We start from the raw sequence: 12276 nt of genomic DNA on the forward strand, positions 1-12276 counted from the left end.
TCTGTAGAAGGCAACCTTGTAAATAAACTCATATTAAATTTTGAAAATCCATTGAATTTTATTTGGTATATGAAAACACAAGGAGTGTTCAAATAGGCCAATACTATCTGTACACATAACCATGTCATTTGGGAAAAAGAAAAAAAAAAGTCATAGGAAATATTGTCAAATTGATTTTTATTGCTAGTAAGTAATTTCTTAAGATATAGCTTTTTCCCCCCAACATTTATTAGCCTTCCCTATTGCCTATTCACCAGGCATCTAAGATTGTAGCATGTTCAAAACTAGGACAGATTTCATTCATCAATGAATGAAACTCAAAGTAGATCAAGGACCTAAGCATTAGACCAGAGACCCTATGTTTACTAGAAGAAAAGTAGGGCCAACTCTCCATCATGTCAGGTTAGGAACCGACTTCCTCAACAAGAGTCCTAAAGTGCAAGAAGTAAAATCAAGAACCAATAAATGGGATGGTATCAAACTAAAAAGCTTCTTCACAGCAAAGGAAACAATCAAGAGCATGAAGAGAGCCACCTGCACCTCAGAAACAGCATTAATCTCCAGGTTATAAAAAGAACTCAAAAAATTTAACACCAAAAAAAAAAAAAAAGAAAGAAAGAAAGAAAAACCCACAAATAATCCAATCAATAAATGACAAAGGAACTGAACGAGCACTTCACAGAAGTAGAAATATGAATGGTCAGAAATATATGAAAAAATGTTGTACACCTCTAACAATTGTACACCTCAATTCTAGGGGAACAGAAAGAACAGTAGCATTAATCAGACATTATAGCAATTATAGAAATGACATTAAAACTACACTGATATTTCATCTCATCTGGTCAGAATGGCAATTATCAAGAGTACAAGTAACAATAAATGGGGAGAAAGGTATACTCATACACTGCTGGTGAGATTGCAAATTGGTGGAACTATTCTGGAAATCAGTATAGAGATTCTTCAGAAAACTTGGAATGGAACCACCATTTGACCCAGCTATCCCACTCCTTGTTATGTACCCAAAGGACTTCAAATCAACATACTACAGTGATACAGCCACATCAATGTTTATAGCAGCTCAATTCACAGTAGCTAAGCTATGGAACCAAACTAGGTGCCCTTCAACAGATGAATGGATAAAGAAACTGTAGTTTATATAATCAATGGAATATTACTCAAACATAAAGAAGAATAAAATTATGGCATTTGCTGCTATATGAATGGAACTGGAGACTATCATGCTAAGTGAAATATGCCAATCCCCCAAAATAAAAATCTGAATATTTTCTCTGATATGTGGATGCTCACCCACAACAAGAGAAGGTGGGGAAAGAAGAAGTCCATTGGGTTAGACAAAGGGAACAAAGGAAAATGGGGAAGGGGAATAGAAAGAACAGTAGCGGAGCAGCCCCCTCCCCCTGCGCCGGCATAGTAGAGAGAACTGGGACCAAACACAGAGCAGGCCCAGCTGCCTGCTGAGGGGCAGAGCCGCCCCCCACCCCCCTCGCCTGCCAGGTAGGGGAAGGGTGACCACCGACAGAAAAGGCCCAGTGGCCCAGGGCGGGACAGAGCTTCCAATCACTCCTGCAAGGTAGGCGGGCCTGCGACCCACCGGCAGAAGAGGAGCAGCCGCCTGCTGAGAGGCTGAGCCGCCCCCTCCCCCTGCGCCAGCATAGTAGAGGGAACTGGGACCAAAGACAGAGCAGGCCCAGCGGCCTGCTGAGGGGCAGAGCCGCCCCCCACCCCCCTCGCCTGCCAGGTAGGGGAAGGGTGACCACCAACAGAAAAGGCCCAGTGGCCCAGGGCGGGACAGAGCTTCCAATCACTCCTGCAAGGTAGGCGGGCCTGCGACCCACCGGCAGAAGAGGAGCAGTCGCCTGCTGAGAGGCTGAGCCGCCCCCTCCCCCTGCGCCGGCATAGTAGAGAGAACTGGGACCAAACACAGAGCAGGCCCAGCAGCCTGCTGAGGGGCAGAGCAGCCCCCCACCCCCCTCGCCTGCCAGGTAGGGGAAGGGTGACCACCGACAGAAAAGGCCCAGTGGCCCAGGGCGGGACAGAGCTTCCAATCACTCCTGCAAGGTAGGCGGGCCTGCGACCCACTGGCAGAAGAGGAGCAGCCGCCTGCTGAGAGGCTGGGCCGCCCCCTCCCCCTGCGCTGACATAGTAGACGGAACTGGGACCAATCACAGAGCAGGCCCAGCGGCCTGCTGAGGGGCAGAGCCGCCCCCCACCCCCCTCGCCTGCCAGGTAGGGGAAGGGTGACCACCGACAGAAAAGGCCCAGTGGCCCGCGGCGGGACAGAGCTTCCAATCACTCCTGCAAGGTAGGCAGGCCTGCGACCCACTGGCAGAAGAGGAGCAGCCGCCTGCTGAGAGGCTGAGCCGCCCCCTCCCCCTGCGCCGGCATAGTAGAGGGAACTGGGACCAAACACAGAGCAGGCCCAGCGGCCTGCTGAGGGGCAGAGCCGCCCCCCACCCCCCTCGCCTGCCAGGTAGGGGAAGGGTGACCACAGACAGAAAAGGCCCAGTGGCCCGCGGCGGGACAGAGCTTCCAATCACTCCTGCAAGGTAGGCGGGCCTGAGACCCACTGGCAGAAGAGGAGCAGCGGCCTGCTGAGAGGCAGAGCCGCCCCCTCCCCCCCGCGCCTGCAAGGTAATCGGAACTGAGACCACCATCAGAACAGGTCAGACCTGCAACCGAGAGACAGAACAGGCCCAGTGGCCTGAGGAAGGGTAGAGCCGCCCCCCCCCCACGCCTGCAAAGTAGGCGGACCTGCGACCCACTGGCAGTACAGCCCCAGAGGCCTGCAGAGGGGCAGTGCCGCTGCCTGCGCCTGCAAAGTAGGCAGAACGGCGACCACCGACAGAACAAGCCTAGCGGCCTGCAGAGGGACAGAGCCGCCGCCCGCGCCTGCAAGGACGGCGGACCTGCTACCGACTGGCAGAGCAGGCCCAGCGGCCTGCCGGTGTGGTAGGCACATTGCCCCAATTGGCGGAGGGGCAGAGCCGCCGCCCGTGCCTGCGAGGGAGACTTTGCAACTATACAAGACCAATATAAATACATAGGGGGAAAATTCAATAGCACAACAGTTTCACCAAGAAGAAAGGAACGCGAACAGTATGAAGAGACAAGGAAAGAAAGGACCACAAGCATTGCAGGTCAACTCAACTTTAGAAGAGGTAATAGCTGCAGCTGATGGAATGTCAGATAAAGAATTCAGGATATACATGCTTCAGATGATCTGGAGTCTCAAGGAAGACATCAGACAGCAAAATCAGACAATGAAAGATCACTTCAACAATGAATTACATAAACAAATCCAAGAAGCAAAAGATCAACTATACAGGGAAATAGAGGTTATAAAAAACAAACAAACAGAAATCCTAGAAATGCAGGAAGCAATAAGCCAACTTAAAAACTCAATTGAGAATACTACCAGCAGAGTAGAACACTTAGAAGACAGAACATCAGACAATGAAGATAAAGTATTTCAACTTGAAAAGAACATAGACAGCTCAGCAAGACTGTTAAGAAACCATGAGCAGAACATCCAAGAAATATGGGATAACATCAAGAGACCAAATTTAAGAGTCATTGGGATACAGGAAGGAACAGAGTTTCAAACCAAAGGAATGAGCAATCTATTCAATGAAATAATTCGAGAAAACTTCCCAGACTTGAAGAATGAGACAGAACCCCAAATCCTAGAAGCCTACAGGACGCCGAATGTGCAAAATCATAAGAGACCCACACCTAGACACATTATAATGAAGATGCCCAACATACAGAACAAGGAGAGAATTTTAAAAGCTACAAGAGAAAGGAAGCAGATCACATTTAGGGGTAAGCCAATCAGGATAACAGCTGATCTTTCAACACAGACTCTGAAAGCTAGAAGATCCTGGAATAACATATTTCAAACACTGAAAGAAAATGGGTTCCAACCAAGAATTGTGTTTCCAGCGAAATTAAGCTTCAGGATGGAAGATGAAATTAAAACCTTCCACGATAAACAAAAGTTAAAAGAATTTGCAGCTAGAAAACCATCTCTTCAAAACATCCTTGGCAAAACATTACAGGAAGAGGAAATGGAAAATAACAATGAAAACCAACAGTGGGAGGTAGGACACTAAAGGGGGGAAAATAATCAAAGTGGAAAACAAACCATGTTTAGTAACATAAATAAACAAATATGGCTGGAAGAACAACCCATATCTCAATAATAACCCTAAATGTTAATGGCTTAAACTCACCAATCAAGAGACACAGGCTAGTAGAATGGATCACAAAACAAGACCCAACAATATGCTGCCTACAGGAGACGCATTTGATAGGAAAAGACATACATAGGCTGAAGGTGAAAGGTTGGGAAAAATCATATCACTCATATGGACTTCGGAAACAAGCAGGAGTATCCATACTCATATCAAATAAAATAGATTTTAAGCCAAAGTTAATCAAAAGGGATAAAGAGGGACACTACATACTGCTCAAGGGAACCATACACCAACAAGACATAACAATCATAAATATATATGCCCCAAACAATGGTGCAGCTATGTTCATCAAACAAACTCTTCTCAAGTTCAAGAGTCTAATAGACCACCATACAATAATCATGGGAGACTTCAACACACCTCTCTCACCACTGGACAGATCTTCCAAACAAAAGTTGAATAAGGAAACTATAGAACTCAATAACACAATTAATAACCTAGACTTAATTGACATATATAGAATATACCACCCAACATCAAACAGTTACACTTTTTTCTCAGCAGCACATGGATCCTTCTCAAAAATAGATCATATATTATGTCACAGGGAAACTCTTAGACAATACAAAGGAGTAGAGATAATACCATGCATCCTATCTGATCATAATGGAATGGAACTGAAAATCAACGATAAAAGAAGGAAGGAAAAAGAATATATCACTTGGAGAATGAACAATAGGTTACTGAATGATCAATGGGTTATAGAAGACATCAAGGAGGAAATTAAAAAATTCTTAGAGATTAATGAAAACACAGACACAACATATCGGAATCTATGGGACACATTGAAAGCAGTTCTAAGAGGAAAATTCATTGCTTGGAGTTCATTCCTTAAAAAAAGAAAAAACCAACAAATAAATGATCTCATACTTCATCTCAAAATCCTAGAAAAAGAAGAGCAAAACAACAGCAAAAGAAGTAGAAGGCAAGAAATAATTAAAATCAGAGCTGAAATCAATGAAATCGAAACAAAAGAAACAATTGAAAAAATTGACAAAACTAAAAGTTGGTTCTTTGAAAAAATAAACAAAATCGACAGACCCTTAGCCATGCTAGCGAAGAGAAGAAGAGAGAGAACTCAAATCACTAACATACGGGATGAAAGAGGCAATATCACAACAGACACTTCAGAAATACAGAAGATAATCAAAAATTATTTTGAATCCTTATACTCCAATAAATTAGAAGATAGTGAAGGCATAGATAAATTTCTTAAGTCATATGATCTGCCCAGATTGAGTCAGGAGGATATAGACAACCTAAACAGACCAATATCAATTGAGGAAATAGAAGAAACCATCAAAAGACTACCAACTAAGAAAAGCCCAGGACCGGATGGGTATACAGCAGAGTTTTACAAAACCTTTAAAGAGGAACTAATACCAATACTTTTCAAGCTACTTCGGGAAATAGAAAAAGAGGGAGAACTTCCAAATTCATTCTACGAGGCCAACATCACCCTGATACCTAAACCAGACAAAGACACTTCAAAGAAAGAAAACTACAGACCAATATCTCTAATGAACTTGGATGCAAAAATCCTCAATAAAATTCTGGCCACTCGGATACAAAGGCACATCAAAAAAATTGTGCACCATGATCAAGTAGGATTCATCCCTGGGATGCAAGGCTGGTTCAATATAAGGAAATCAATAAATGTTATTCACCACATCAATAGACTTAAAAATAAGAACCATATGATCATCTCGATAGATGCGGAAAAAGCATTCGACAAAGTACAGCATCCCTTTATGTTCAAAACTCTAGAAAAACTAGGGATAACAGGAACATACCTCAATATTGTAAAAGCAATCTATGCTAAGCCTCAGGCTAGCATCATTCTGAATGGAGAAAAATTGAAGGCATTCCCTCTAAAATCTGGAACAAGACAGGGATGCCCTCTCTCACCACTTCTGTTCAACATAGTTCTCGAAACACTGGCCAGAGCAATTAGACAGACGAAAGAAATTAAAGGCATCAAAATAGGAAAAGAAGAACTTAAATTATCACTATTTGCAGATGACATGATTCTATACCTAGCAGACCCAAAAGGGTCTACAAAGAAACTATTAGAGCTAATAAATGAATTCAGCAAAGTGGCAGGATATAAAATTAACACGCATAAATCAAAGGCATTCCTGTATATCAGCGACAAATCCTCTGAAATGGAAATGAGGACAACCACTCCATTCACAATATCTTCAAAAAAAAAATAAAATACTTAGGAATCAACCTAACAAAAGAGGTGAAAGACTTATACAATGAAAACTACAGAACCCTAAAGAGAGAAATAGAAGAAGATCTTAGAAGATGGAAAAATATACCCTGTTCATGGATAGGCAGAACTAACATCATCAAAATGGCGATATTACCAAAAGTTCTCTATAGGTTTAATGCAATGCCAATCAAAATCCCAACGGCATTTCTTGTAGAAATAGAGAAAGCAATCATGAAATTCATATGGAAAAATAAAAGACCCAGAATAGCAAAAACAATGCTAAGCAGGAAGTGTGAATCAGGCGGTATAGCGATACCAGACTTCAAACTATATTACAGAGCAATAGTAACAAAAACAGCATGGTACTGGTACCAAAACAGGCGGGTGGACCAATGGTACAGAATAGAGGACACAGAAACCAATCCACAAAACTACAACTATCTTATATTTGATAAAGGGTCTAAAAGCATGCAATGGAGGAAGGATAGCATCTTCAACAAATGGTGCTGGGAAAACTGGAAATCCATATGCAACAAAATGAAACTGAATCCCTTTCTCTCGCCATGCACAAAAGTTAATTCAAAATGGATCAAGGAGCTTGATTTCAAATCAGAGACGCGCCGTCTGATAGAAGAAAAAGTTGGCTACGATCTACAGTCGGTGGGGTCGGGCTCCAAATTCCTCAATAGGACACCCATAGCACAAAAGTTAATAACTAGAATCAACAAATGGGACTTACTCAAACTAAAAAGTTTTTTCTCAGCAAAAGATACAATAAGAGAGGTAAATAGAGAGCCTACAACCTGGGAACAAATCTTTACTCCTCACACTTCAGATAGAGCCCTAATATCCAGAGTATACAAAGAGCTCAAAAAATTAGACAATAAGAGAACAAACAACCCAATCAACAAATGGGCCAAGGACCTGAACAGACACTTCCCAGAGGAGGACATACAGTCAATCAACAAGTACATGAAAAAATGCTCACCATCTCTAGCAGTCAGAGAAATGCAAATCAAAACCACCCTAAGATACCATCTCACTCCAGTTAGATTGGCAGCCATTATGAAGTCAAACAACAAGAAGTGCTGGCGAGGATGTGGGGAAAAGGGTACACTTGTACATTGCTGGTGGGACTGCAAATTGGTGCAGCCAATTTGGAAAGCAGTATGGAGATTTCTTGGAAAGCTGGGAATGGAGCCACCATTTGACCCAGCTATTCCCCTTCTCGGTCTATTCCCTAAAGACCTAAAAAGAGCATGCTACAGGGACACTGCTACATCGATGTTCATAGCAGCACAATTCACAATAGCTAGACTGTGGAACCAACCTAGATGCCCTTCAATGGATGAATGGATAAAAAAAATGTGGCATTTATACACAATGGAGTATTACTCTGCATTAAAAAATGACAAAATCATAGAATTTACAGGGAAATGGATGGCATTAGAGCAGATTATGCTAAGTGAAGCTAGCCAATCCCTAAAAAACAAATGTCAAATGTCTTCTTTGATATAAGGAGAGTAGCTAAGAACAGAGTAGGGTCGAAGAGCATGAGAAGAAGATTAACATTAAACAGGGATGAGAGGTGGGAGGGAAAGGGAGAGAGAAGGGAAAATGCATGGAAATGGAAGGAGACCCTCAGAGGTATACAAAAGTACATACAAGAGGAAGTGAGGGGAAGGGGAAAAATAATACAAGGGGGACAAACGAATGTCAGTAAAGGGGGCAGAGAGAGAAGAGGGGAGGGGAGGGGAGGGGAGGGGAGGGGAGGGGGGATAGTAGAGGATAGGAAAGACAGCAGAATACAACAGACACTAGTATGGCAATATGTAAATCAATGGATGTATAACTGATGTGATTCTGCAATCTGTATATGGGGTAAAAATGGGAGCTCATAACCCACTTGAATCAAATTGTGAAATATGATATATCAAGAACTATGTAATGTTTTGAACAGCCAACAATAAAAAAAAAAAAAAAAAAAAAAAGAAAGAACAGTAGCATTAATCAGACATAACTTTTTTTATCCTTGTATTTGAGTACACGACCAAGGTAACTCTGCATCATGTACAACTTCAAAAAAAGACCCTAATAAGAATAAGTTATGCTCAATGTATGATTAGTATGCCAAACTATATTCTATTGTCATGCTTATCTAAAAAGAACAAATAAAATAAAACTTTTTTTTTAAAAGGGTAGTGTCAGTACAGCTGTCCTCTCATATAAAATGGTGGCCCTGAAAGTCTCCTATCCTCTTTACCATGGTGATTCTGCTATTATGATTCAATTGCCCTTATGCCAAAGGATAGGTGTACTACTCTATGGGTTTGTGGCAAACTGCTTAACTGGTGAATCTGCTCTAAAAAATAAAACATTGTTTTTGAAAATGAACTTCTGATGCCATCAATTTTATTTTAAAAATTTTGATTATTGCATATTTAAATAAGTAATATTTATATTGAGAGCTAAATATTTGAAAGACTGACACCTAATAAATGACCAATACGTGTTATTTCAATAGTCACTACTTATCCATGGGGGATACATTCCAGGACCTCCTGTGAACACCTGAAAACATGGCTAATACTGAAACCTTCCTTATATACTACGTTTTTTCCTATACATGCATTTCTATGGTAAAGTTTAGTTTATAAATTAGGTATACTAAGAAATTAACAACTATTAATAAAAAATATAACAGTCATCACAATATACCACAGTAAAAGTTAGATGAGAGTAATCACTCTCAAAATATTGCACTTTGACTTAGAGGAAACTCTTTTTTATTTCTATTGACATACTCAGATTTTGAGCATCACTACTCTTGTAATTTGGGAACATTATTAAATAAAATAAGGGTTTCTTTAGCATGAACACTGTTAATGTAACATGGAGACTGTTATTCTGATGCCTAGAAGGCTAAGTGATTAAGAGGTGGGTAGGGTATACAGCATGGATACATCAGACAAAGGGATGATCCATTCTGCAGGTGGGACAAAATGTGACAATGAAAATTTCATCAAGCTGTAGAGAATAGCAAGCAATTTAAAACTTACACATTGCTTTGTGTGTGTGTGTAATTTTGCTTTTAATACCTTCAGACCATGGTTAACTATGGGTAACTGAAACTGTGGAAAGCAAAACCACAGATGAAGGGGTTTATATTATCATTATTATCTTCATTATTATTAGTAGTAGTATTAATATATATTTACACAGAATCTAGACTTTTTTAGACCTTTTATATTCTTAGTAACAATCTACATTCAATAGTTGTATTGTAAGCTTGTAGTCATAATTAAAATACAATCAATCTTCAAAGGCCTGTGAATGAAAAACTTGCCCCTGAAATAGACTTAAAAAATCAGAAACCATTTGGCATTAGAAAATCACAAAGGCAGAAGATATGGTTCCTGTATTTTCAATTGTCCTGTTTTTGGTGTACTTAATAAAAAACTATAACCTATGTAAAAGTGTCAGAAGAATTCCAGACTAAAATAATTTACAAGATGAGTGTGGTTCATTTCTAACAGGCCTTGTTTATCATGGTAGCTTTAAATAGGTTAGCCTGTGAATTGAAAAGTCTTACTTGGAAATTACTAATGAAGCCTTATAAATCTGACTTTAAGTTGGCCTAGTGGAAAAAATAATGGTCAGTGTTTTGGAACTCACTTATCTTCTACAACCCCCAAGGGACTTCAACCGTACAGAGGTCTCAGTGTACCTCACATAAGCACTGGGGAACTTTAATTAATTTCAGTGGTGGTGGTGGTGCTTCTGGTAAGCATGAAGTGGGTAGAACGCAGGGGGAAAGATGAGGTAGAGTCGGAAAGCAAAATGGGAACTACTATTACAATATTCAAAGCAGCAAATTCCAGAAAAACATTCCACATTTTCATTTTTTTAATCGAAAGAAAGCCTTTAACTTTTATATTAAACTTCTTAATCGCTAGTCTTGTTTCACCTACTTTAAAAGAAATAAAGCATATTTTCCCTTTGTGGCTATGAATCACATAGCCACATGAGATTCATAGAGCTGTTCCCGCTTTTCACAATTTCATGTTAACACTGACTTCTCTTATCTCTGCTTTCCTAAAACACAAGCAAAAATGAAGAAAAGATCTTTGGAAGGATGTGAGATAGAGTTAAGATTAGTGGGTATCTCAGATCCCAAAGTACTTGATGCATTTTAAATGCTAATTTTGTGACATAAATAAATAAATAACTCAGTCTGTCTTCCCACTCTTTCTTTTCAGTATTGTCTCATAAGTACCATGGATATCTGACCCTGTGGGAATAGAGGCAGGGATTATTTTTATAGCTATTCTCTGCACCAATAAATATGTCTAATAAACATTTCTATGACTAGTTTATTTCAACTACATTGGACAATTTCCCCTACGGTTAGAGAAATTGATCCATCTCTAATGACCAATTAATTTCAAAATGAGAGTAGCAAAATTAAGGGGACATGGTGAGCTAAAGTTTCTGATGGAGACAAAAATTCAAGGTCAAAAATTCAGATGCTTTCAAGGGTCCAGTAGGTAATTAGGAATGTATACATCTGTTGCAATAATAGGGTAGAAAAAAATGTGCTGGCCAACAAAATTCAGGGTCAATTCACATGTTTAAAATCACATCATGCTAGCTGAAGCCAGCTGGCTAAATTCATCCATCACCACACTCATTTGTGATCCCTCTTTCCCAGAATCCCATAGCAAAGGAATAGGTTTTATTCAATGGAGATGAAGATCCTGAGAAATTTCACTGCCTTTTTTTTTTTAATTTGATACTAAAAACCAATAAAGCTAAGGGAAGGGCCAAACCAGTGAACAGACGGTTGTAATTACCAATTTCCAATGTTTACAAGGTTCTCCCTGCCCAAATTCTCTTCCTCTGTGGCTTGCAACAGCACTGAGAAGCACACAGTTCAAGTCACTAGGCTTAATGCAGTTGTGTTGATAGAGTGGGGACAGTGCGGGTTGGGGTCATCAATTTATCATAATAACTTCAAAAGTGCACATAGGAGTCTGGAAAAAATTTAGCTGTAAAATTCTATATTAAGGTCATGAGAAAAGTGAAGAAGAGTCAGATTTTCATGGAGCAAAGACATTTCAAAAAATACTTAAATTTCTTGCCAGTCAGGAACACCAACAGCATTAGAGCATAGGTGGCATTGGGTAGGGGAATGGAAAAAAATTATGTGGTTGGTGGTACAGAATGAACAACAAATCAGCAACTAAACTAAACCCACATTATGGAATATCTGTGCCATGTGCTGTGATCCATGCCAGAGATTCAAAGATAAGTAGCCATAGATCCATCGAGTAGGTAAGACAAATGCTAGCTTACCACAATACCTAATCAACCATACATAACTCATGTTTTCTCATATTTTAAACATCTTTGAAATTGATGGCATGTCATGATTTTATTGACGACATTTATTTTTCCTTGTATAGTGGCAGACAAAGTTATTGTGTGACTGTTACATCAGAAGAAATATAGTAAATAGATTGTGAAATATTAACCAGTAGGAGGAACAAGAGTTGAAATGTATTGTGTAGAATTACAATGAATTATTGAAAGTCTTTAATCAGAGCAGTAACATAAAATCTCAACATCCATTTTTCCTCCCTTCCTCTTGCTTATTCTTCCTTCTTATGCAGCAAACATTTTAAGAGCACATACTATATGCCAAGTTCTCTGTTAGATCCTGGGAAATAAAGGTTGAAAACAAGAGACATAGCCATATATCAACTGGATTTAATCGAC

Source organism: Marmota flaviventris, chromosome 5 (assembly GCF_047511675.1).
Source record: "Marmota flaviventris isolate mMarFla1 chromosome 5, mMarFla1.hap1, whole genome shotgun sequence".
In the NCBI taxonomy this organism is placed as follows: domain Eukaryota; kingdom Metazoa; phylum Chordata; class Mammalia; order Rodentia; family Sciuridae; genus Marmota; species Marmota flaviventris.